This window comes from Pleurodeles waltl, chromosome 11, assembly GCF_031143425.1.
Source record: "Pleurodeles waltl isolate 20211129_DDA chromosome 11, aPleWal1.hap1.20221129, whole genome shotgun sequence".
Lineage (NCBI taxonomy): Eukaryota > Metazoa > Chordata > Amphibia > Caudata > Salamandridae > Pleurodeles > Pleurodeles waltl.
In genome coordinates this window covers 181751261-181777620 of record NC_090450.1, presented here as the reverse complement: position 1 = coordinate 181777620, position 26360 = coordinate 181751261, and positions in this window count along the sequence as shown.

The window sequence follows — 26360 nt, the reverse complement described above, 5'->3', positions numbered from 1 at the left end:
TGGCAATTTTACTTTGAATCTGCCTGCTTAGGGCATGCACTTTGTTTTCATTATTTCTTCTGGCTCCAGCAACCCACTTGGGATTATATAGTATAATGTGTAGGACTACTGTAACCAGCGTGTAGTTTGTAACTCACTTCAGAGGCCCACTGGGGCAAGACTGGTATTTAAACAGACTAATCAGGTGTCTGCAATTAAACCACTTGAAGAGCGATGCACTAAGGGCCAGATGTAGCAAACGTTTGCGAGTCGCAAATGGCCCGAATCGCTATTTGCGACTCTGCAAAATCGGAAATGGGATGCAAAAATCCCATTTCCGACTCGCAAAAAGCGATGCGAGCCGTTACCGACTCGCAAAATGTGCGACCCCATTTTGCGACCCCCAAATAGGAAGTCGCAATTTGCGAGTCGCAAACCATATGCAATTGCAACTCGCAAATTGCGACTAGTCGCAAAAAGCCCAGTTTGCATGTCCCATTTACCACTAACTCAGAGCAGGTGGTAATCATTACCAAAGTATAAAAGGAGACCCAGAAGGCATCTGGGTTACTCAAGATGGCGGAGATATACCTGATAGCAGTGAGGAGGAGAGCCCACGCAGACCAGCAGAGGAGGAGGAGGAGCCAGAGACAGGAGAAGATTTACAGAACAAGGCAGACTCTTTTCCAGCAAACTGAGGAAGAAATCTATGATAAATACAGACTTAGCAGCGCAGCTATACTAGAATTAATTGAATTACTCAACCACAGCTAGAACGCCAGACGCTGCGCGGCTGTGCCATCCCTACGCATGTGCAAGTGCTATGCTCACTGCACCTCTTGGCCTCGGGGAGCTATCAGGGGGTCGTTGCTGTGGCAGGTGGGGTATCCCAAAGTGAACTATCAAGGTTCCTCATGGCATTCCTAGATGCCATACTCACACACGTCCCACTACATATACCTACCCAGGAATGAGGCAGAAATTAACAGTACCAAGCTGGACTTTTACCGGATTGCCAACTTTCCCCATGTCATAGGGTGTGTAGATGGCACACATATTCAAATTTGCCCTCCTGCAAACCTGGAATATCTGTTCCGCAACAGAAAGTGTACCCACTCACTCAATATTCAGGTTGTTTGTGACGCCCATTATATCATCACTGACATTGTAGCGAAATTTCCAGGCAGTACTCTTGACTCCTACATTTTTAGGCACAGTGGGATACACCAACGCCTGGAACGTGGGGAGTTTGGAGATGGATATCTTCTAGGTAGAGCTGCATACACCTTGTAGACATACACACAGATCAATGTGCACACCAACCAGGACTTTCTAACAGTGTACTGTTTGTGCCCAACAGGTGACAGTGCATATGCACTACGGCCATGGATAATGACTCCGTACTTAACACCCAGCAATGAATGTGAGAGGCGATACAACAGTGCACATAAGAGGACCAGGAACCTGATTGAACGCACCCTTGGATTGCTGAAAGCACGGTTCAGAGGCCCTCCAGTATACCCCCATAACGGCATTCAAAATAGTTGTTGCATGCGCTATCCTGCACAACATTGCCACCCGACGTGGGCTACCTCTCACCCCTCAAGACCCGGATTCTGAGGATGAAGAGCAAGAGCAACCACATCGCCATCATGGGGATCGGAGCATCGCAAATCAAGGCAGACTGAGACGGGAACACATTGCAACACAATACTTTGGAAGGTACGTGCCAACTTCTATAAGTGCTGGCCACTAGACAGCTTTCTACCTCTTACCTCCCGGAGATCCTGACACTCAAATCACATCTGGACTGGAGAGAGGACTGAAAAAAGACTGCCCTGTTGATCCCTGAGCCTGGCAAGAGATACTGCACCAACTGCTGGACTACAGCTGTTTCTCCTTATGTTGGCAAAGAGAGGACTGTGTTTATGATACCTGGCTTCTGGGAAAGTCACTTCAGAGCCCCACCCCAAAAAGGTGAACTCCAAGAGTCAGTTGGTTGGCTCCATGTTCCAGCGCCAGTACCATAAAAGCTGAAGTAGCTTGTTCTGACTGGTTTGTAGCCACTTTAGCAAGCTTGCAGCAGTCGGCTGAAGTGCAGCCTAGAAAACCAACTTTCAATGCTCAAAAGTTGCTCCTGAGTCTGCCAGACCCAGGCGAGTCTTCAGAGTGCAGATTGCTCCCCATTGAAGGACACTAGCCCTTACCAAAGGATAGCGTTGGACCTGTAAACCAGAAGCCTCTCAGTGGCAGGGCTTCTGCTGGTCCAAAGAGGACTTCAAGAGATGCTGACCCTCTGTAGCCCAAACCACCCCATCTTACCTGTAAAGCAAGGAACAACCCCAGGGAAGTCCCTGTCGACCCCACAGAACCTGCAGCATCTTTCGGCATCCTCATCATCCTGTATACACAACGTCAGGACCACTCTTGAAGTCTACAGCGGTCTTTGCATAAAGTGTGGAACTGGACTTGAAACTGCTTTGATTACCAGGTAACTGTTCAAATACTGCTTTCTGCCCCCACCCCAACCTTCTCCTTGCCAGAAATGGCTGCTCAGTGTGTGCAGGAGTGGTCAAACAAAATTTTTTGAAACTTTTCATATTTTCCTAACTTTATGGTTACCAATGCTTGTCTGCGCTTTGGACTAAAAAGCTGAGATTTATGTTTTACTTAAAAGTCTATTTCTCTGGAACCCTCTAGTGGATTTTGATTTTTTGATGTCTAAAAATTCATAAAAATATAATCTATTTTTATAAATTGGTGTTGATTTCTTGCATGCTGAGTGACTTTTTATACTGTTGCTTGGTACATCTAAATGCTACACTTGTTCCTTTGTTTGTCTTGCTACTCGAAGCCACGGTTACACAAGGTTGAGAAAGAGGTTCTACAAATGAGCCTGATTGAACCCAAGACAGTTTTGGCGAGTATGTTATGTGGTGAGGTCACCTAACCAAACCATATAATACACAACATTACTCAAAAACACAAAGGCTATCTCAGGCCTAGGCCCATATTTATACTTTTTTAGTGCTGCATATGCGTCATTTTTTTACACAAAAGTGGCCAAACTTACAAAAATATAATTCTCAGTGCCACCTGTCGAGTACTGTATGTTAGGTCTTCCTGTAAACACACCAAAATGCCATCACCCACTATCAAGGTGGCATGCTTCATCATCAGACCCCCTGTGGCACTGGTCTCTTGAATCCAAGCGTGAGCTACAACCTAGGAGTAGGTGACCACTCTCCACTCCCTTGGGTCTCAGAAGCCTGCAGGAACAAAGTGAGTCCACCCAGTCACCTATCACCGAACCCCAGCTCGCCAGTAGAAAGAGTGGTGGTGGTTAATTCTGGTGGGGACAGGGGGTTGGGGGTGAGGAAAAGTGGGAGAGAGGCAGCAGAACAAACGTGGACTCTGGATTTACAGGTCTCAGGACTTCTCTGGTGTTGAAATTGCTGAGGGATGCAATGTTTTCACTGTGTTCAATGTTCTCAATTTTCCCTGGTACTGTTTGCACTGGGAGGATTCTGTAGTGTGTGGAAACAAAGAACAGCAATTGTGTACCTGACAATGTACCTCTTTAAGTCTTCCACCATCCCCTTAAATACTTAATCTTAAGTCCCCTCCCTAATGACATCACCCTTGGTCACCTAAAAGTCCTGATTCAAGCTCCTGTAAGCTTTCACTCTTTAGTTTAATGGTAGTTCAAATGTATTCCCAATTACCATATTAATGGCTCGAAACACCAACAAGTCTTTCTGCCACTTGTGCAAATTATTTCACCAAATTGAGTTCTTGGATAATCACATGACTTTGCCTCAAGATATAGGGCCACATGTAGCAAGCTTTTTGCACGTCGCAAACAGCAAATTTTGCTGTTTGCGACGTGCAAAAAGCACATCGCAATGCACAAACCCGATTTTGCGATTCGGTAACCTGGTTACCGAATCGCGAAATGGGTTTGTGACTCGCAATTAGGAATGGGTGTTGCCTTCCTAATTGTGAATCGCAGTGCAATGTAGGATTGGTTTGTGACCGCAAACTCAGAGCAGTCATTAAAAGGGGTCATGCTATTTAATACAATGGGCCCCTATGTACTCTGCAGGAGTAGCGCCAAAAATGTGGCGCTACTCCTACAGAGTATATCAATAGAGCAAAAGAAAATGACGTTATTGCCCCGTACCCTGCACCATGATGCACCATATTTTAAATACGCCGCACACATGGTGGCAGTAGGTGGGCACTAAGGAGCGCAAGGAAAATGGTGTTGCACTGGGTGCAGCGCCACTTTTCTTAAATCAGCCCCATAGTCTTTCACGCAAGGAGCTAGGATTCCCTTGGTTTTGAAGTGCTGAAGGGATATGGGATTACTTGGTACAGTGCATTGACCTGAGAGATGAGGAATGTTAGGAGAAAAGTCCTTTGATGTGTCACTATGCCTTCCCTTTTAATTCTTTGCAGATGGAGAGATATGGGTGCTGACGGGAAAAAGAAGTCCAGCGGGAGCCGCTGACCCTGCCATACCTGGACAGGTAAGTGGGGATGCTGAGACAGGAGCTCCTGATATGTCAAGAGACTCAAAGCTAGCAAGGCCTCATGGAAAGAGCACTGAATAAATACTACAGCATCCAAGATGGCAGCCAAATCTCACAGAACACAAAATCTCGGAGGATTTTGGCTGGGGGCATGAGAGAAGAGAATTTCAGGGTCACTTTGTAAAAGAAAGAGCTCTTGACTAAGAGACTTGGGTGAGGTGGGAGGTGGCCTAGGGGTCAATATATGTGGAGGTCAGGCCAGCCTAGCGGGTCAGTTTATAAGCCCAAGCTGAACATAGCTAGAGGACATGGGTGAGGCAGGGGATGGCCGGGGGGGGGTCAACAGGTTGGCTCTAGAGAATGCAGGGGCCTACCCATGTGAAGGGACTTCCAGGGGCCAATGGGTTGCTGCCCATGTACCGTGTAAGGCACATTGCACATGATGGCGAGGCCGAAACCTGACAGTAGGAAGCTCAAAAAGTAATGCTTTCTAGTTATCCAGGATGGTCAAAGGGTGTCTATTAATTGATAAAGAGAGGACAAGGTGATGTGGGATGAGTTGGGTATAGGCGATTGGGACTGTGTAAGTGAAACCACCTCTGTGGTCAAAGTCCAGATACTTTATACACCACTTGATAGGGTTAAAATTTACGGGCATTAGTTTGACCCATATAGAGTGGTCAACATGTTTCTCGCCTCATCATTACCCTCTAATGAGGTGTGGGGGCTTTCACTGGGGCCAGAGACCCTCTCTGCTCACAAAAATATGTGTGTGAAAAAAACTGGTAAAAATGTAGATCTGGTCGATACTGACTTCAAGGGTAAGTCAGTGTGTCATCCCAAGTATGGGGTATTTATTGCCTCATCTCACAGAAGTGGCAATATTACAGACAGCCCCAGGATGCCACTGGTGAAAGTTGTTAGAGTTGGGGACCAGCACCTCCTGTCTGCCCAGGGACTCTCGACCTAAATGTTCTGCAGTTGTCTGTACTGCTTCATTTATTTAATTATTTCTTTAATTACAATTTCAAAACCAGCCATAAATATCCCTATTTGGGGTACCAATTTTCTTGTGCCATTGTACAAGAAAACATCATAATATGCAAGTGCTTCCCAATGCCCTAGAACAATTTGGTAAATTGCTCACTGCACGAACTTCTAATTTGAAGGGCACTAATCGTGCCCTGAGAATATTTAAGAATCCATTAAAAATTGAGTAATTCAGAGTGTCTATCAAATAAAAATATGCTCTTTGAAATATAAAACAAAACCTACAAGAATGGCTACCCAAAGATTCTACAAATACCTCATAACTTGCTTGAAATGGGTATGGTTAAGGTGGACTATAAGCACAAATCAACCTAAATCTAAAAAAAACATGGAGAAAGGTTATATAGTAAACACAACCCCCCACACCATGTCACAAAAAGTGATAATTTGCACAAACTATAAAGTGTGTGAAGTAGATGCCATTTAAAATGGGAAGTGGGTGCAACACCACCCACGTATAAAAAGGGAAATTAGATTGATGCCAGGCACAGCCCCCTATTCCATGTTCCACACTAGATAACGCCTAGCATGCCCCCCAACTTAACAATTATCAAGTGGTAAGGGGACACAATATTGAAAGGACCTTTGCTGGCCACATTATAATTTGTATGCCTTCTATGCTTCCTATGGAACCTTTTATAAAAACGAATATTTGTAGAATTATTGGGGAAGAGATGTGGTGTCCTTCCAAGTGACAGAGATCTAAATGAGGCTACCTAATTAACAATAAGTTCAGCATCAGTATGCAAGCACAAAGTAATTGCATTCTAGCAATGTCTAAAGTTACCATTGTTAAAAGGAAGGCTACGATATTGTCTCCTAGTCTGTAACTAGACATAAAGGGGGTGATTCTGACCGCGGCGGACGGCGGTCGCCGCCCGCCAAGCGGTTCCCGCCGAAAGACCGCGGCGGTCATTCTGGCTTTCCCACTGGGCTGGCGGGCGACCGCCGAAAGTCCGCCCGCCAGCCCAGCGGGAAACACCCTTCCCACGAGGACGCCGGCTCAGAATGGAGCCGGCGGAGTGGGAAGGTGCGACGGGTGCAGTTGCACCCGTCGCGAATTTCAGTGTCTGCAAAGCAGACACTGAAATTCTTCGTGGGGCCCTCTTACGGGGGCCCCTGCAGTGCCCATGCCATTGGCATGGGCACTGCAGGGGCCCCCAGGGGCCCCACGGCACACCCTACCGCCATCCTGTTCCTGGCGGGAGACCCGCCAGGAACCGGATGGCGGTAGGGGGTGTCAGAATCCCCATGGCGGCGGAGCGCGCTCCGCCGCCATGGAGGATTCTCAAGGGCAGCGGGAAGTCGGCGGTACACCGCCGACTTTCCGTTTCTGGCCGCGGCTGAACCGCCGCGGTCAGAATGCCCAGCGGTGCACCGCCAGCCTGTTGGCGGTGCTACCGCCGACCTCCGCCATGGCGGTAATTACCGCCAGGGTCAGAATGACCCCCAAAGTGTGTAATAGATTCTTCACCCCCTGGCTACCTGATAACTGCCTAATGCTGAGCCCCTAATTCGACCTTACCAATTACTAGTGGATGTCTTTCCCAGTAATGTACCTAACATGAACCTAACATAGAATGCTCTTTTATTTTGCGAAATAACTGCTCCAAGTAGTGTTCGTAAAAAGGAAATGGTTTAAATGCCTTTGAAACGTGTCACTAATTTACCTCTCAAGTGTGCTGTGCAATGTTATAGTTCCAGAATCAATCTTTTACTTCCTGCACACTCACTGGACACATAGGCCCTCATTATGACATTGGTGGTCCTTTTACAAGACCACCAAAGCCGCGGGTGTCAAAAGACAGCCCGTTCTGGCGGTCTTAAGACCGCCGCATTCCGACTTTCATCAGATTTCCACCTCAAATCGGGCAGAAATCTGACAGCAGTTGGTTTTCCTGGCGGTTGGACAGGAAGAGGCGGTTTCACCACCAGCATGCCACAAGGAAGCTACACGCCGTATTACAGCTCGTATTACAGCCGGTATTACGGCGTGGCGGTGTCCTGATGGCGGGGTGCTGCCGGCGGTGGAAGTGCTGACACGTCTGACCTTATCTGTTTAGTTACTGGTAACTAATAAGGGGTACGCACCCTTAGGCCGATGAGCTTTTTGATTTGCTGAAGATGGTCACAGCATCAACCCAGCACATCAAATAAACATCATCAAATAAACAATATAATTTATTAGAGACACACCATGACCCATTAGGCCACGAATAACCACACCTTTAGTAGTAAATGTTTATTTCCCTATATTAAACAGGCTAATGTTACGTAAGATAGTCTCAAAACCATGTGATACAGAAATATCACAGGTTAACCAAAACGTCTAAAGAATCTTAATTTTATCAAAGCAACTATTACAAAATTTTCAACAAAATAATTGTGCAATGCTATTAACATACATTTGATCAGCAATTAATGGATGCCAAGCTTGTTTGTCAAACAGATAAAAAGAATGAGAACATCTCTAACTCCAGACTAGCATTAGCATGTTGGACTTCATGCAAAAGTTTAAGTAACATAAATTTGGAAACCTACTAACTAAGGCACTATCAAAAGCAGCAGTTGGTACCTGAGAAGCAAAAGGGAAAACAACAATATAACATCTCCACAAGGTTAATACCTCTCTTTAAGGGTCAGCAAGTGGAATTTTCTTCATCCGGGGGGCATCAGCATCAGGACAAGTGACTTTGGGAAAGGGGTATAGTGCAGAATTTGGGCTCTAGGTTCTCTGAACCATTGGATTTAGTATCTAAGGCAGGCAGCAAAGCGATTTTTAGTCTTTAAGCATCAAGGGCAAAAGTAAGCACAAGCATCATTGCATGGAGCATAAGAAATCCACTCAAAATAAATAAAGTGCCAGAACATCAGTAGACAAACTGGCAAATGTCAAAGTGACAGAGTCAAAGTGATCCGCAATCGGCAAGAATGGCTGAGCATCGAATTACCAGCAAATTGGCAAAGTGGTAGAGAACTCCAAGTGCAGTGCTTAAAGTTTTCCCATGTTGTCATTGGTCAGAAGCTTCTTGCGATGAAAATTGTCTAATTACAAATCTACTACATATCATAGAGATATTAGATAAAGTGTACATTTCAATGATTGGTTCATCTCAGTTTGCGTGCAGGCAGTCAATACCATAAGAATCAATTTTTGAGCCCTTCCATCCGAAATCAAAAGATTGCAGTCCATGAGAACACCATTTTCCCATACGCTTTGAATCAACAGTTACAATACTGTAGATACAATTCAGGCTACGGACATTTCCTCGAAAGAAGTAACATTCTGTTAGTGCAAGTTTGGACAAGCTCAAGAATCAAACAATAGAGTAGGTATACAGCGGACATGAGATCACTCTACTAACGTTTCATTTTTACAGTTTTTGGCAGACATTCAGTTCTAGCGAGGCCTTGCTAAACTTTAGGCCTTTTCGTTAGCACAAGTACTTTTCATAACATTTAAATGTAAGTATGACAGAGTAGTGCATTTAAAAAAATATATATAAACTCCTAATACATTTCAGTACATTATTAGTGAATAACTTTGTATATGATGGCTGCCAATCAAGTAGGCACATTTCATGTTGCATGCTAATTTTCATGTTAATACATTTTATATGTTAAATCGATTCTAGAAATACTTAAAACAATTATTAATGTTAATTTCAGAGCTCACAGATGTGCCGGGACCCGTCCCTTCCCGGACGACCTCCTCGACGGACAAGGTAAGTGATCGTCCCACTGGGAGAAGGTTAGGGGGATGTGTCAGTGTGTGAGTGCATGTGTGAGTGTCGTGAATGCCGGGGGAGGTGGGTGTGTGTATGTTGGTGAATGCGGATGGATGGGGTGTGTGTGTGTGTACTTGCGTCGCGGAAGGGCGAAGAGTGAATGGGTCTATGCAGTTTAGAGGGGGGCTTTAATGAATGCATGTGGTTGAGGGGGGATGAGGCATGAATGTGGGTATGCGTTAGAGTGGGGGAGTGAATGCATGCATGTCAGCATTGTTTGTGTATGTATGTCAGTGTGAATGGGTGTGTATGTCGTATTTGCGTGGGTGAGTGGGGGTGTTTTTGTTTGTGTGTAGAAGTGTGTGAGTGCATGCGTGCCGGTATGTAGAAGTGTGTGTGATTGTATCCTGGTGACAGGAATGCTTATTTCTGACACCAGGATGCCAGCTTTTTCTGATAGTGCGACCGCCAGAAAAAATGCTGGAGGTCCCCTGCGTTGTAATACTGCTAGCGGTGTTACGACATCCGCTGTGCTGGAGGTGCTCACCTCCAGCCCGGCAGACTGGGGAAAAGTGGCGAGACGGGTGGACAATTGGTGGTTTGGATTTGGCCAAAACCGCCAAACTTCTAATTTGGAGGTCTTCACCGCCGACGAGACCACAACAGCAGCCCTGTCGGTCTTCGGACTTCCAGGGTCCTAATGAGGGCCACAGACTCAGGGTTAGACCAGAACTCAAGGCAGTTTTTGTATTTCAAGGTTACAGCAATACAATTATACCCAGATAATTTAAATTACTTCACACTTGACCTAAGCTCACACAAAAGTTTCAAATAACTAACCAAATCAGGCTTCATCCAAATTCCGGTCCAATGCAAAATTGGTCTGAATGCTGACCTACTGAAATAATACCGACCTCCAATCTGAGAGTGGACAAGGGAAGTCCCAGGTCCAAGATGAAGGCGGCGTGGTAGAAAGTGGTTCTTAGTTCTCACCATGCCAACAGCTTTTTTTTATAACCCCACAACTCAGCCCCAAAGATACCTTCTGCTAGGGCCTTTGCTCTATATGGGTCAAGAGTGAAGGCAACTCATCTGCATCCACAGTTTCTCGCAAATCTTAGGACTACATTGGAATACTGACTCATAGTGACTTTGCTTTTTAGTAATTGAGAAAAGCAAGATATTTTTGCATTAAATCTGACCGCTCGGTAGTTATAATAATCCACATGATCCAACGACTTTCCATAAATTTTAAATGTATTCCTTGGGATGCGACTGCAGTTTAAGATCATATCTTTTGTTTCCAATATGTTGATCATAAGATTCTTCATTTTGCAATACTCCTGAAAGCCCTGAAGAAGTTAGTGAATTACTATTTTGGTGCAAGACAAGAGAACTGTGTTATTGGCAAATAATAGGATTGGGGTATTTTAACCACCACAAGTCGGTCCATCAAGTTTCAAATAACGCTGAAGCCAAGACACAACCTTACCTCACACCAACATTTAAAGTAAAACTTGAAGTTGTTTCTCGTCTTGAACTGTATGTAACTCATGACAAGTTCCCCCGATAGAGGACTTTTATCGTAGACACAAGTTTCCCAAGGAGGCCCAGATCTAATAGGTTCTGTCTATTGGTCTAGAAACAGATTCAGATGTTGTTTTGAAGTCAGTGAATGACATGTACAACCTTCATTTTTTGTACCTATATTTCAGGCCTATATTGAACAGTCTCATTGCTTGATCAACTGTACTTTGTCCTTTTCAAAAGCTTAGTTGCAATGGAGAAATAATGTCACTATCCATGGCCTGATCTTTTAGATGGGTGAGTAACAGTTTGGCATAAATATTTCTAACTCTGTTCAGCAAAGAAATTGGTCACTAGTCGGCAGGGTCAGGGAGAAAACCTTTTTTGTGCCTGGTATTATAATTGCCGCTCTCCAGGAAACATGAACCTCCTCTTGGAGTCTGATTGTGTTGTATGCAGTAGTAAAATAGGTCCCCACGCTATTAAATCAGATTAAAAATTGACAGTTGATACTCTGTCAGGGCTGAGTGCCTTATGATGCTTTTGATTAAGAATGGCCACATATACCTCAACATCTGTGACCTTGGCGCAGTGTTCCAGGGTAACTAGTGCTATAGTATGAGGATGAAGTGGGCTACCACAATATGTTGTTTCCTTAAGGACAGGATGAGAATTTGGCCGGGAAACAGGGCCATTACACGGTACTTAAATATAGTCATACTAGGCAGCAAGTGGGATAGGGGTTTCTACATTTCTGGCCCAACCTTAAGAGATTGATCTGACCTATTCCCAAAATCTCTTGACGTTCCTGCCCCTTAGTAACTCCATGAGGGTCAGCCACGCTGTTATGTGAAAGGAAATCTTATATTTAGTATGGCGTTTGTACTCCTGCCTTAGTATTTTTAGGTATAATTCCCCATCCAGAAAAGTACCCTTGAACTTTAGAGTAATTACTAATGATTACTTTAGCTTTAACATTACAGCTTTAACATTTTCGACACTCCCCAACAAACCAATCAATTTTCGAAGTAATACGTTTTCAAAGGGGCTGCAGGAGGAAACAGAATGAAGTGCACTTAACCTTACTTCCGTTTTTGAGCTTCGGATTTACCTCTTTGTCATAAGCGTTTTAAATTTCTAAAAAGTTTTGCTTTCAAGATGCCAATGATTATAAGATACTGGAGATCCAGCTTTCATGATTTTAGTGCAACGCCAGACAGTAGATTTCCTGTTCGTTGTAACATACAGATTTTGATAGATCAAATCTCGAGAGGCCTTTTACTTATATAAAGCTCCAGAAGGATGTCTGAGATGGGCTATCAGTGAGTCACAGTCACTTTCAACCATTCTCTGGACTAGAAAGTCATCAAACAACTGCCATGATTCCAAGTTTATGAGTATGCAGCCGATAAGACTCTCTTGACTCCCAGAGTGAAATGTACTTTGGGCATGCACCCCTTGAGGGCATGGGACCTCATTTAGGGGTCATCAGGGGTCGCTAGTACAACCCTTGGAATGCCCCTTGCCACCACTGGCACTTGGTTTGCGACCCCCTGGTCTTGGAGTGGGGGCACGATTAGTGCCTAGAATAGAGCTGCAGCTCAGCCTGAGCTTGTCCTCTATGGATGTCTGTTGAGGTGCGATGCTCCTTGTTTTCTATTGTTAGCGTCTTGTTTGGTTAATTTATTAAGGGGACGCGTTTGGAGGTCGACGGACCTCTTGACTGCGCTTAGAGTAGTTCCCACCATGAGACCCTGTAACAATACAAATCAATAAAAATGATAATCAATAACATCAATGATCAATAGGAGTCAGTAATTTCCACACGCCATGACCTTTTATTCATGAATACCAATGCCATTCTATAAAAGTTAGGATGTTTATTTTCTTATATTAATAATGCTAATGTCACATAATGTCACATAAGTTCATCTCAAATCAAATGGTAAACATACAGAAACAATACTGGCTGACCAAACTTCCTTGAGAAGCTCAATTCAATCAAAGCTTGAATCCCTACACATTCTAAGGTTACAGTACAAATCAATAGCAAAAGTAATTGTGCGAATATAATGATATACATTTAAAGTCAGCAAAGAAAAGACATCAACTGTTATTACATGTAGTGAGCATCATCAGTTAATACTCTATCTAACTTCAGATTAGAATAGCATGTTTGGAAGTCATACAAAAGCAATTTAGTCAACACAAATTTGAAAAAACAATCTAGCTATGGTTCTATCAAAATTAGCAGTTGGTACCTAAGGACAAAAGCAAATGGACATGACAATCTTTAACATTGTGTTATACCTTGCCTCAATATAGTTCAGCAAGCTGCAACAGTCTTCATCAATTGGACATCAGTTCAGTCAGCAAGGCATTGGAATTCAGCATTAAGGTTCAGAAAGCAAAGTCTCTTCATGCAGCTCGGAAAAGAATAATAATTAAACGCCCAAGAAAAATGGGGACAATGGGCTCTCTACTCTCGGTGCAGTCTGGCTAAGTTAGATTTCCTAAAACTACTTCCCTTGTTGCAATTGGTCAAGGAATCGTATAGGTATATTTGGTCCAATGAAAGCAGAACCCCAAATCTAGGAATTTTACTAGTATATGGTTCACATGTCGATGATTGGATCCTCTTCTCCTGTTCCCGTCGTTAGGCTTGTCAGATAACAATATTGTATCAGCTTGCACTCCAGTCAGTGCATCCATTGTCTTCTCCTGGGAAGGCTACCTTTACACACACTACATTATACATTGTATCCCTAGCTAGTACAGCATATCTAGCAAGCAGTTCTCATAAGAAAGAATTTCAGCTACGAGCATTGGGTCAGTACAGTGGAAAATCATAGTTTAATTCTCTAAGCAGCCATTTTATAATTGCTTAAGAAATGCAGCTTGACATGAGGCCATGCAACTAGGCCCAAGACCTTGCTAAAGTTAAGGCCTACGATTAATAAGCTAATACATAATACATGCCCCTTAATATGGCATATTACTACAATAATCCAAACATTTGTTCAGCATTTAACATTAATAAGCCATTAAAAAGTACACTTCAAGAACTCTGACGGGCACTCAAGTAAGCGCAATTTCAAGTGCGTATATAAATTCTTTAAATTAACTCATTTTCTATGCAAATTCAACACTCAGAATACAGGAATATTCATTAGTAAAATTCAGCGTTAACAATCCCTCCTCTGATGACCAAATATGTCATCACATTTTCATCTTCCCACACAAATTTTCAGCTTGAGCTAAAATTTGTCATTTCTATCCTTCTAAATGTTTGTTGCCTCTTCGAATTTTCCCTAAACAAGTTTTCCCTTTTCATTTCTTCCCTCCTCTGATAATTTTTCCGTTTCTTTATGTGACATAAATTAATCATGCGACACAATTTACATATTCCCCATGCTCCAATTATGTAAATTATAATAATCAATATCCCTTGTACTATTTTCAATAGTATCCCTTTCCCAATGTTGCTGAACCAATTTCCCAATGAAGCAAATCCCTTGCCAGCTTTTCTCCCAAACACTAGGGGCCAGATGTAGCAAAATGCAAAATTGCGACTTGCAATTTGCGAGTCCATCCGACTCGCAAATTGCAAGTCGCAATTTGCTATGCAGTACGGTGTCTCAGACACCGACTGCGACTCGCAATGGGGTCGCAATGACCCACCTCATCAATATTCATGAGGTGGGTCGCAAATTGCGGCCCCATTGCGAGTATAGGCACTCGCAAATATGGAGGCCTGCTGTAGTCAGCAGACCTCCGTGTTCGTGACTGCTTTAAATAAAGCATTTTTTTTTTTTTTAAGTGTAGCCCGTTTTCCTTAAAGGAAAACGAGCTGCACTTTAAAAAAAAAAACGAAACCTTTAGTTTCGGTATTTTTTCAGGGCAGGGAGTGGTCCCTTGGACCACTCCCTGCCCTGAAAAAATATTTTTGGGTCCATTCACAAAGTGGAAGGGGTCCCATGGGGACCCCTTCCAATTTGCGAGTGGGTTACCATCCACTTGAAGTGGATGGTAACTGTGAGTCCATTTGCGACCGCGTACGCGGTCGCAAATGGAATTGCATCCCACTGCGAGTCGCAAATAGGAAGGGAACACCCCTTCCTATTTGCGAGTCGGAAATGCATTTTGCGAGTCGGAGGCGACTCGCAAAATGCATTTCTGCATTCCGGTGAGGCTTTTGCGACTCGCAAACGGCGTTTTTGGCCGTTTGCGAGTCGCAAAACCCTTGCTACATCTGGCCCCTGGTTCTTTCAGCTCTTTCAAATTTGCACTTCCATTAGTCAGATTAGTAAGTAAGCTTTTAATTTCTTCACTATTATCAGGAATATATGAACAGCAACACTTCGAATTAAGCATTTTTCATCTCTGACATATTTCCCTAAAAAAATGTCTAACGCAAGGCTGTTTTGAAGAGTTAGATATCTTACCGCAGCCATTTCTGTATCCATTAGGATGATGGCTCCTGAAAAAATTGTCAGTGTTATCCACAATAGTAGATCACTTCTGAATCTTTATAGAACAACTCCTACTGAAGGTATCATTGCTCCAAATATATCCCCTACTATAACAGAAGGAGACTCTCTCTTTTGCCTAATGTGATGTAACTCACTCATTTTCGGTAATCTTTTCAAGTCATGAAGTTGGAATATCGTTGGGAAAACTATCCCCAAGTAACATGTGCCATACCATCCTCTTCAAAGACAGTAATAAGCATGTGGTCCGCAGATGTAATATATACCAGGAATCGCTGGATCCTGTCCATTCAACATAAATGTTGATTTACTCTGGAACAAGAACACATGTCTATATTCACTCGTTCCCACAAACAAAGTGTCAGTACTAGACTTAGGCTTATATACACAAAGCTTCCCTACGTGTTGTGCATCTAAAACTAATTTCCGTTGTGTTTTTATTTCATTAAAGGCATAGTCATCTCTAAAAGTTATTTTCCTAAACCCTTTACTGACTTCTCCTTCAATGCCTTTCTCCTGTCATCTGTCTGATCCAAGAAGCTCTTCTCTAATGGTGTAAGCAAGCAAGGTTATTCTTGTGCACATATGCCGTGCCAAAAGTTAATGCAGGCTCAAAGAATCCTCTCACTAATACTATGTCATTGTCCTTAGCTACTCTACTCAGGTATCTAATTATGGGAACAAACGAAAACACGACATTGTGATTTGAATAGACATTCTGAATGTACTCCTGGTTATAGAATCTTGTTAGAAACAGACTAAAATGTATCCCATATTTACAGCACCTATTCTTCCTACTCTGCTGGTTTATGTTATTCATGATCTGTAAAGAATCAGAAAGTAGAATAGAAAAAATAGTAACGATGCAGCAAAAATCAAAAACAAAATCTTCAATCTTTTTTCAGCAATTATTTACAGCTTTCAGTCTTACTTTCAGGATCCTTTGTCACAATTGGCTTAGCAGCTTGTCAATTCAGGTTTTCTTGCCAAATCAGGTTTTCTTGCCAAATCAGGTTTCAAAAAGTCTTTTCAGGTTACTTTCACCATTCTCTTTTTCTTATTTGTACTTTTCTCAACTTTGTAATTTCAAGAGTTCAGTTCATTGATTTCCTTCAAGTGCCAAAATATTGACCTGAAAAGTCTTGATCCCAACAAAAAGACAAACATTCTTTCTGCCAGTCACTTGTTGTTGCATACACACATTCAGGACCAGCGTACCTTCTGCTTGCAATTCTCCTTCTTTTCAACTTTCGCTTTCCATTCAATTCTCCTTCACTTAGGTCTTCTCTCCTTGTCGTATCTACTTCCTCCTCAATTGTCGTCACAACAATTGGTTCCTTTCCCTTTGCTTGCGACTCCGGCCACTTATCTCCTTTTTCCAGCTCTGCAGGATTTTCTCTTGACGGATCTGCAACTGGTTCAGGAGGAGTCAGACCACATTGGCTTTGATCTGCCTAAACTCCTTCCCCCTCGGGGTCTGGTATTCGGTCTGTTTGTGTCTCAAAATCATCTGCTTCTGGTTGAGCCCTCCTCTGACTAGACTCTCTGCTGCCTCAATTGGGATAGGCTCACTGTCACTCTCCTGGAGGTCTTCTCCTTCGTCTCTCACAGCAGTGGCTGAACCGTTCTCAATGTGCTTAAATCCAGTCTCAGTTCCTCTTTCTTCTCTTTCCAGCTCTGAGTTCGGTCTGGTCATTGGTGGTACTCTCAACAACTCCTCTTCATTGTCCAAAGGACATGCCACTTTTCCCGTATGGCATGTGTGGATCCAGTTCGGAATTCCCGTGCACTTCACAGCTGTGGTAGTAATCACAACTACCTGGAAAGGGCCTTTCCACTGAGGTTCCAAACATGCCTTCCTCACATGTTTGCAGATCACAACCCAGTCACCAGCTCTCAGGTTGTGTCCTTGATCTTGAGAAGGTTGCAGTGTGGTGGCCTCCACCAGATAAGAGAAAGAGCGAACTACATCAGCCAGACCTTTGCAGTAGTCCAACATCATATCATCCGTTATGTTCACAAAAGCATTTGCAGGAACCGCTGGCAACCTCATTGCTCTGCCCATGAGGATCTGACGCAGTGACAATCCTGTCTTCCTGTCTGGTGTGTTTCTCATTGTCATCAGAACTAACAGTAGTGCATCTGGATTTTCAGAATTGTGTACAAACACATTTTCGCCATTCTTGATTTCAAGGTACCATCCATCTGTTTCACAAGTCCTGATGCTTCAGGGTGGTAACTACAATGCAACTTCTGCTCAATGTTTAAGGCTGCACATAGTAATTTGACTACTTCTATGTTGAAGTGACTTCCCCAATCTGATTCTAAAGAGATTGGAAACCCACAACGCAGTATCAGTTCCCTAAGCAGTAGTTTCACTACTGTGAGTCTGTCATTTCTTCATGTAGGATAAACTTCAATTCAATGACTAAAGATGCAGACAATCACCAACACATGTCTCAGTCCTCCACACACAGGCATTTCAATAAAAACCATCTGCATTCTGCTAAATGGACCTCCTGCTCTTCCAATGTGGCTCAAATTGACCATTGTCCCTTTTCCCACATTCATTTGTTGACAAATGACACAACAACAGCAAATTGATTCATCAACTTGTCTAAATTTTGGATTGAACCAATTTTGTTTGAATAATCAAACCATGGCATCCCTCCCACTTTACCATGATAATACCTAGCCATTTGAGTCAACAAACTGTCCGGCAAAACCAATTAACCCTCTTCTGGAACCCACAATTCATCCTGTCCCTTTACACATTTCAATTTGACCCATGGTCATTTCTCCTCCCTGTCAACATTATTTTGTAGTGTTCTCAGTTCTTCCAACATGTCTTTAACATGCAATGCATTGCTTGGACATGTTTCATCTTCTGCAGGTAACAATTCACACTTATTCTTGAACGATATACAGTTCAATGTGCAAAACCTTGAGACTAGATCTGCATATCCATTTCCTATTGACACAAAATCTTGGGATTTCAGATGTACACTGCATTTCACCACAACAATCTTTTCAGCCGTTTAGATAGCTTGCAACAACTCTTGAATTCTCTCACCATTTATTACTGTTGAACCAGAGGAGGTCAGGAAACCTCTCTGTGACCACAACTGGCCAAAGTCATGGACTATTCCAAATCCATACTGGCTATCCATATAGATGGTAACTTTAAGCTGAGCAGAAACATGGCATGCTGTAGTAAGAGCTACCAGTTCCGCTACCTGTGCAGAGTATACTCCTTGAAGCCAGGACACTTCCAGTATACCAGAAATTGTGCACACAGCATATCCTACTCTCCGTATTCCCTTATTGTCCCTTAGACAGGAACCAACAACAATGATAATTTGGTAATTTACTTCCAGTCGGTGTCTCTAATATCAGGTCTCAGTTTTGTGCACAGATCAGTTACTTCAAGATAGTCATGCTTAATGTCTTACAAGTTTTCAATTTCAACAGTTTAATTTGGAAGTAAGGTTGCCGGGTTAAGCACTGTAAATCTCTTCAATGAAACAGTAGGTGACCCTAAGAAACGTGTCTCAGAGCGGGTCAACCTGGCACCTGTCACGCACTGGGTCTTTGTATCTTTGTTCTGGTAAGCAAACTTTCAATGGAGTGGGGGACCATAATGGTCAGGGGATGTCCCATCACAATGCCTTCAAACTGTGTGAGGCTCTGTCCAACAAGTGCAACTGCACGCAAACAGCCTGGTAAAGCTGCTGCAACTGGGTCCAAAGTAGCTGAAAAAGATGCTACTGGGCGGTTTACTCCTCCATGGACCTGAGTCAGGACAACAAAGCACATGCATCATTCTCATGACAAAACAAAGTGAAGGATTTAGTCAGGCATTCCCAAAGCTGGCGCTCGGACCAAACTCTCTCTCAAATTCAGAAAATGTTTTCATAGAGGCCTCATCTAACACTAGAGGGTCAGTGACTTCTTTGTGAGTCAGCTTCTGCAATGGCTTTGCAATTAGTGAAAAATTGGGAATTCACTGGCGGCAGTAGCCTACCATCCCTAAACACATCCTGACATCTCTCTGGGTGCAGGGGGATTCATCTGCAATATGGGTATGACCCTTTCTCTGGATATTGTCCGTATTCCCTTCTCAATCTGGTGACCCAAATACTTCACATTTTTCTGACAGTATTGCAATATAAGTGGGGACACTTTATGACCATTCTTTCCCAAAGTCTTAAGTAAGGGAATCATGTCATACTTGCACTCTTCCTTTGCTTTGGATGCAATCAACAAATCATCAATGTACTATATCAATGTTGATTGGAAAGGCATTTCCAATGACTCCAGGTTCTTTTTCAAGATCTGATTGAATATGGAAGGTAACTCTGAAAACCCTTGAGGAATTCTACACCAACAGTAATCTTGATCTAAGAATATGAAACAAAAGAGACATTGACTATCCTCACTAAGAGGCACAAAAAAAAGAAGGCTTGTGATTAGTCTATGACGTTGAACCATTCAGCATCACATGGAATCTGGAACAAAAGTCATGGCTGGATTTAGCACCACAAGACAGCATTTGATCACAATGTCATTTATTTTCCTCAAATCCTAGACAATCCTCACTTTTCCACAGGGCTTCTTCAATCCCATTATCGGTGAAATATAAGGGCTGCTCAACACTTCCTTCAAGACCTCTTGGTTTACAAATTCTGCAATTATGCAAGCAACTTTCTCAATGATATCCTGTGACATGTGGTACTGGGGAATCTGAGGAAAATTGTGTTCAGCTTTATCCCTGTCAGATCCCACACTCTCTCTTCAACTGTTCCTTGCAAGTAAGGAGGAAGATCCTTTACTGTGAATATTGGAAAGAAACTAATCAGGGGGCACTTCTCATTTATAGTCTCACTCTTTGTCTCTGGAGCTGGGTCATCCTCATCATCACTGTTCATCTGTATCTCGATTCCATTATTTGAGCAAGTGATCGAGCATCTGGTTTTACACAGCAAGTCTCTTCCCAGTGGGGATACTGGACTAGAATCACAGACTAAGAATTTGTGTAATCCTTTAAAGTTGCCAATTTTAACACAAATTGGTTCTGCAATTAGATTGGTCAAATACTGATTCGCTACTTCTACAATCTGGACTGTTTTCCCTGAAAAGGGCAGGTTTGCAACTTCTACAGTTCTCACTGTAAAGCATTTAACTCCTGTGTCAACCAAGAATGAAAATCTATGACCCATTACCTTTCCTTTCACAAATGGGCCCTTCTGATCTACTTCTAAGGAAGCTGCAAGCACACATTTCTCTTCATCCAAACTCTTGCTCACCCAATCATTGTTTAATCTATTCTCACTGTATAACGGGAATTGGAGTACTATGTTATTACTCTGGTTAAACTTCTGAGCTGTGACCTGTTGAGGAAGCATCATCAGCTTCTAGGTACCATTTGAACCTTCTGTTGCATTGGATGCAACTGTGTCATCTGCACATGTGGCATTTGCACCTGGTGTGTGGGTTGAACATTTTGCATCTGATTCTCACTGTTATGGAAATTTGGATTATGACCTCTCATGCTCGGTCCTTTTCATATTTTGGAATTAATTGATGTCACTTGTTTGCTGAACAACACCTTCCTGTACCATCATTGGACACTCCTGGTTCCAATGTCCAATCGCTCCACAAGCGTGACAAGGCAACAATCTCTTCATTCCCTGCACACCATTCTGGTCCACTACATTACTCACATCAGGACTACGGTTTCTGTTTCCCATTCCTCTGTAAACTCTACCTCTCATCTGATTTTGAAAGACCACGTTTCCCTGATGCTGCTGCTGTTATGGAAACTTTCTCTGCATCCCTGTCTGTGTCACTCTAATCCTCATCACCATTGCCTTTTCTTTCAGCTTTCTCTGTTTCAACTCAATCTTGTCACTACAGTACTTTGCATACTGCAATACCTCATCATTTGGCTTTGCTTGCCAGCAAATCAAATGACTCTTAATCATCTGGCTAATTTCAGGTCTCAGTTCTTCCACAAATCTAAACACAAAATTAATCATGTATTTCAGCTCGATCATTTCTGTACCACTGTAATGCTTAAATGCCTTCAACAATCTCTCAGAGTATACAAGTATTGACACTTTCACTTCCTGGGCTGTCCTGTCTATTCTCTGCCAGTCAATGTTTTTGGGCAAATTCTCGTTTTCCGAAATTCAATTGCTTTGTAATAATATTTCATTACCTCAGGAGAAAGTGCACCTGTATTTGGATCTCTCTCAGTTTTTTATGTTGGCCAATCTATGCTCCTCTTGCACTGCATCCACAAATCAGCTGCAACTACTGTCTCTAACTGAGTGTTCAAGTCTTCCCACAGGCACTTAGCAAATTTCACGAACCTGTCTGTCTGCTGGTTCCATTCTACTGGTTTCTCTCTCAGCCTGTGATAATCATTTGTAAAGGACAGAATGTCACTTCGGCTCCAAGCAACATGAACAAAATTTCCACCTGGAATCTCTCTCATTGGTAAACTTTTCACCGGATCCTTACTCTGCTGCCCGTCTGAAGTAAGATCTGCAGAATCCCTTTTTCTTTTATCTCTCTTCTTTACCCATCTCCCCTCTCACTTGTCTAATGCTCCCCATGTTTGGGCACTTTGAAGAAACTCCCTATGGTGTGCCTTTATTCCTGTAGACCCCATGTGCTCAAAATCTTTGGTGTCAAAATCTAGCCTGTAACTCCTCTTCAAAAGCTTTGTTCTCTCTATTTCTATTCCGTACTTTTCTGCCAAATTCGCTAGCCTTTGATGTACATTGCTCACTTGCCTCATGATATTCAGGCACAGATACCTCAATTCTGCCTCTGTGTAGGATTCAAGTCTATTCACACACATAATTCTTTCAATGAGCTCACCCGCTTCCATTCCCAGTCTCGTATAGTTTAAGTACTCCTCTCCTCTAGAAGCACTCTGGGGGTATTCAGCTTGTCTAACCATTCAGTCAGTTGTTGGGCAGTCAAATCTTGTAGCAAAATGTTGTTAGTCTGGGTATTTGGCAACAGCTGCACAACTGCACTTGCAGACAGCAGTGTCAGTAACTTCAGCCTCTCACTAACATTCAACCCTATCACAGTATCAGGAGGAACTACCAATTGACTAAGGTCTAGCAATGATCTTGTTCTGTCAAAGGTTTGTCCCACAGGACAGAATATTCAGGTATTCTCATGGAGTCCTTCCCTGACTCAGGAGTCCCTGTCAGCTTGCACTATTATTCTCCTATGCAAACAAAGGTACGATTGGACCAATGGTGACAGGTATAGATTCAGCATCTGTGCTCCGATTGACATTCGGGTTCTGTGGGCATATCATTCCTGTATCCTGACTCATCAGCACAGACATGAATGTCTGCGTTCCTGTTATAGGCATATACTTTGGCATTACTGGTGGCTGCACTTTAGGCAGTAAAAGTGGAGTGGGTTCCGTCTGAACCAATGTCGGTTTCAAGAAAACCTGTCCTGTTGGCGCAATTAGGTTTGTGGCAGTTTCCACAATGGGTACATCAGGGTAAATCCTCAAGACATTTGGCTATGGCATCTGATTTTGTGCTACCGGTGTAGTAGGTATATTTAGACTGCTCTGCATTGGGCTTTGTGTCATGCTCAGATCAACCTGCACTGAACTTGTCATGTTAGCCTTGTGTCGGTGCTGAAGGATTTCCACTAGTGTTCGGACCGCTATCTTGTGCTGCATATACTGGGGGACGATTTCTCAATAACTGTAAAATAAACTCATCATCATCTGACTCTTCCTCAAATGTCAAAGATCTCCTAGACTTGGTCTCAGCTCCCTACTCTTGGAAGGGCTTCTGTTTGTCTTTCTAGTGGCTTTCCTTCCTTCCCTCTCGCTTTCCTGTGTAATTGCAGGAAACAATTTAATCCCCTGCAAAGTCTTGGTTCTCCAGAATTTCTGATCACTGTCCCACCTAGCCTCCGCTAGTGTCTTCTCTGCCGTCCTCATTCTCCTCTTGAATTTCTGTTGTTGGTAATGTCTAGCTACTAATTCCCAAATTGCCAATGCCTCGAATTGTTCTGGCCTAGGAGGGGGTTTTAAATCATACAACACCCTCCCCAGATTCTCTAAGCTCCACAGATTAAATGTTCAGTGGGCAGGAAACGTTAAACTCCCATCTTTCTCTGTCACTTTGCACCACTGTTTCAGCCAAAGACATGGCGCAGCACCCTTTTCTTCAATCACATTTTGAGCTAGTGTACCTTCTGGCGGTGCAACATCCCCAATACTGGTGGTAATGTATGTATCTCCCCTCAAGGCATTCTTTAAAGCTTTGAAAAAGTTTATCTTTTCTACCTTTATGTTATTCTAAAACAATTCAGAAAGTGACTTTTAATCCCAGAATTCTCTTCACTCACCTTCTCAACCAATTGCGCTTCACATTGTCTGCCAATCCGTGCACAATCCGTCTTACTAACCACCTATCCCAGCGTGGCTCCAATGACATCACACTCTCACATACTGTGACTTGTCCCCTTGTTTTGCTTCACTAATGACTGAGCTGAAACACTCATGCACTGACAAAAATCTCTGGAATGCACTTCTTAGTCCAAAGAAGACATTTATTATTTCACATCGCAAGGTTCGTAAAAGGAGATTAGCATGCTGAAAGTACACGTTTGAAAATGGTCACAGCAATGAAATGAAAACATGTACAAATGATTCTCCACTGCAATTTACACAGCAAATATATGTATCTATATTATAATGCAAAGCAAATAATGAATAAAAAATATGCGTCACCATGAGGCAAGGGCACAACTTCTTCATCTCCCTCCTATTCAGCATCAGATCGCCAGATCCCAGAATCGATCGAGGAGAGAGAGATCAATTATCATCACAGGAAGGATGACACACTCCAGCATCCTGGATATGCCTGAGATCTGAAAACACTCTCAGTCCCCAGTCCATCTGGTCTCGGCCTCTTATATTTTGAACAAACAAGAGAGGAAAATTCTGGAACACCCCTCTCACTGCAGAAGTTTATGTATTCAAAAAATGCTGATTGCCTTAGGCCAGCTCTGAAAATAACACATAGGGACTTGGCCACAATCTGAAGGTGCCAATGCAAAACAAGACCATTCCCTGCCATCTTACATTCTTATCAGCCTAAGCCCTTGGTGGGAAAGAACATGAAAAATAAAAACGTGCACATTGTACAATGTGGAAAACTACATGGAGCTTTTAACGTGGCGGTGGCTAATGCTAAAATAAAGTCAATAGGCAAAATAAAGTTGGTGGTCACAAATGTGACGGTGTGCTGCTAAGCTAAGTGTAATGTGGAGTCAGGGGTCAAAACACCAATATCATTACATCTCCTAAACTCAGATCCACACGAAACTAATGCAAAATTATTGCGAGCACTGAACAAAATCAAAACCCAATTTTTCCGTTTACTACAGATAGGGTAGCACAATTGCTTCAGAAACCTTACAGATTTTTCACTGACAGCGTTTCGCTCTAGCAGCTACTCCTTTCTCAGTTTCCCGGATTTGCAAGCAAAATCCTACCCGCAAATTTTACTCTCAACTGATCAGTGGGTCTGTCCTGGTGCACATAGGACTCGCCAGATCTCAGTAGAAAAATTATTTCGCTCACTTTGACTCACACTCTGACTTGTCGACCACACCCGATCGACCTATTAAACCAGACAAATTATAACAACAATCAAGTGTCTCATACACTTTTCAATGTACTCCGGAGTCTCACACCACTCAGGGACCATATAACAACAACCACATGAACAATTTTTGAGCGCAGAGCGGCACACACATGTGAAGTTCAACAACTTCCCTAGACTCACACTTCGGAGTGTGCACACTCCTTCTACAACTTCATTTGGAGTACACAAAGTCCCTAACAGCTCACAAACATGACAATTCACCTGCGATTTGCATAAGCTGTACAAGCGCAAAACCTATTTAATTCACTGTCACTAGAATGCCGAGAACATCCTCAATCATTGGCAAGCACCAAGGTTCTGGGAAAGTCATTCTAAGTACATAGGGGCACATTTCCTTTCCACTTTTTATCATTGAATATGAAAACCCAACCTTTCACCAATTTCTCTCACCAAATTTTTGAATTACTATGCTCTTTGTGGGAAACTAACCCTTACCCCACTACCATCTCTGGGGGGAAAACCTGCGATTCCTTACTTACTATCTCTGGGGCCAGAAGTTTTTCTGATGGGTTCTTAGGGAGACAAATCATGTACCGGGCCTTTATGATGGGCTCTTAAGGAGGCAGACCATTAATCTCTGCTAACATCTTTGTTAGTGCGTCAGACTTTATCTGGTTAATTCATTAAGGGGACGCATTTGGAGGTCAATGTACCTTTTGACTTCGCTTAGAGTAGTACCCACCATGAGACCCCATACCAATACAACTCAATGGAAATGGCAATCAATATCAATGATCAATAGGAGTCAGTATTTTCCACATGCCATGACCTTTTAGTCATGAATAACCAGACCTTTCTGTAAAAGTTAGAATGTTTACTTCCCTATATTAACAATGTTAATGTCACATAACTTAGGGCCAGATGTAGGAAGGCATTAGCGTCTCGCAAACGGCGAAAAACGCCGTTTGCGAGGCGCTAATCCCCTCACGCGATGCAGAAACACATATTGCGAGTCGGTACCGACTCGCAAAATGTGTTTCAGACTCGCAAATAGGAAGGGGTGTTCCATTCCTATTTGCGAGTCGCACCGCAATGTAGAGTTGATTTGTGACCGCGAAAACGGTCGCAAATCAACTCGCAGTTACCATCCACTTGAAGTGGATGGTAACTCATTCGCAAACGGGAAGGGGTCCCTATGGGACCCCTTCCCCTTTGTGAATGCTCACAATAATATTTTTTCAGAGCAGGCAGTGGTCCTATGGACCACTGCCTACTCTGATAAAAACCGAAACTAAAAGGTTTCGGTATTTTTTCTATTTGAAGCTCGTTTTCCTTTAAGAAAAACGGGCTGCAAAGAGAAAAAAAAAACTGCTTTATTGAAAAGCA